The following is a 2139-nucleotide window of genomic DNA, read 5'->3' on the forward strand; positions in this document are numbered from 1 at the left end:
CTGAGTGTGGTATGAGGAGGCACTGGCCTTAGGAGGAGACTGGAGAGTGTAGCTCAGCCTGATGGTCAGCAGCACGAACTGCCGGGTGGAGATCCCTGGCTGTTGCTGGAGTCAGGGGGGACCCGTGGACAGCCTTTTGTGCAGGGGATGGTCGGTGACAGATACATTTGGGGCCATGAGAATGAAACACCTGCGCCGAGAATGGGGGTCTGGAGGAGGCCAGAAGGAGGCTGATGGGGTCACACCAAGGAGCTGTCCTGGGTCTTCACCTGAGCTTGTCTTTGGGAAGAACTGGATCACAGAAAGGAAAACCGGGAGCCAGAACAGTGAAATGGGTTCAGTGTGTAAAGGAGAAAGTGGGGAGAATGGAGGTCTCGTCCTCTCTCCGCCTTGGCTGCCTGCAGAAGCCAATGGGGCTGGGCCAAGGTTGCTGACCCCAAGAGAAACAGGAGGCCTGGGGGATGTTACAAAACTGTCAGTCACCCACAGAGGCAACCAGCACAGCCCTCCAGGCCTGGGTGTGTGCTGCTGCTTCTCCCTATCACTTCCTCTCTCTGACTTCGTTTATTCTGAGAGCAGAGCCCCTGCTCTCCAGCCCACTCCATCAAACCTTCAGAGTCCTTTCTACCTCCTCACCGCCTCTTGTCCCCCAGGCTGTACCTCTTTGTCTAATTCTGTTTATTCCATCTCTACGCTTTCGGTAGATGAGCATGTTGGAGACAATTCCCAGGTTACAATCTGAGACCTGGGGACACATTTATTGAACTTCTATTTTAAGCCAGTCTCCTCTCCTTCTTTGCATGAGGTTGTGAAACCTCATCTACGAGTTTGTTATGGGGATCGGCAGTGCCGGAGACATGAGGGCCTCAACCTGGTGTCATTTTCTTTCTTTTTTTACAATTTCTTTAATTAATTTCAGAGAGGAAGTGAGAGATAGAAACATCAATGATGAGAGGGAATCATTGATCAAGCACATGCTGCAATCCCCACACTGCGGATGGAACCACCAACCCAGGCATGTACCTTGACCAGGAATTGAACCATCCCCTCTTGGCTCATAGGTCAACGCTCAACCACCTGCCCAAGCCTGCTGAAAATCTGGTGTCATTTTCTGACTTTATGAAGGCATGTGTATGAGAGACATCTGCTGGGAAGGGCTGTTAGGAAGCAGCATGTGTATCCCCCAAGCTTACAAGGTAAATCAGAAACCATAGTGCATCCTTGGTTGAATGGCAGATGAGTGCAGACACAAGGATGCAGGGATGTTGGGCCTCAGCCTGGATCCTAGACTCAGCGCCCAGGTCAGGAGTGAAGGTGGAAATTTAATGAGTGGGTTGGTCCTAAGCACTAAGGCACTAAGGGCACCTCTGACCTGGTGGGAGTCCTGCTCCCATAAAACTCCACGGACACCAGTGGTGCAACCCCCAAGGTATAAGGGAGCTGTAGGGAACCATTCGTGTTTCACTTGCATTTATTTTTATTGAAGCAATAGTCACATAACATGCAATTAAAATAGGAAATTCACTAGAATGCAGTAAATACACAATGTCTCAATGACAATGTCTATCTTGTTTCAAGAAGGTTTTAAATTCCCTCCCCTCCCCCGCCCCCAGAAAAATAAAAGTAAAAAATAAAAGCAACACACCAAACAGTCCATCTCCCATCTGTCCTCCTGGTCAACCCCAGACAAAACAATCTGATTTCGTTTCTATGGGTTTCTTTCTCCTGGACATTTCAAATAAACGGAATCACACAAAACCTGATTCCATTGTGTGTCCGGTTTCTGTCACTGAGCTGCATTACTATGAGGTTTTCCTGCTGTGGACTAAGTACCTGTCATTTTGTTGTTTATGGTTTAAAAAAATCGCATGGTTGTGATAATACCTCATTTTGTTGGGATGGTTATGAGCCAGCATGAAGGAGTGTATGGATGTGAATCCAAACCAGCCATGTGGGACGGACCCTCATGTCACAGGGTGAGAACAGAAGGGTAGTGGAGAAGAGTCAGCGAGGTCAGGGAGGGAGAGAGAGCACCCCAGGTGGATGGAGGAGGACATGACCCACGTTCTACTGCACCCAGACCTCGCCTACCACATCTACTCTCCATGGACATTCTCAACAGGCAGACACACACACAAT

The sequence above is a fragment of the Myotis davidii genome, unplaced genomic scaffold (genome assembly GCF_000327345.1).
Source record: "Myotis davidii unplaced genomic scaffold, ASM32734v1 scaffold4180, whole genome shotgun sequence".
Classification (NCBI taxonomy): domain Eukaryota; kingdom Metazoa; phylum Chordata; class Mammalia; order Chiroptera; family Vespertilionidae; genus Myotis; species Myotis davidii.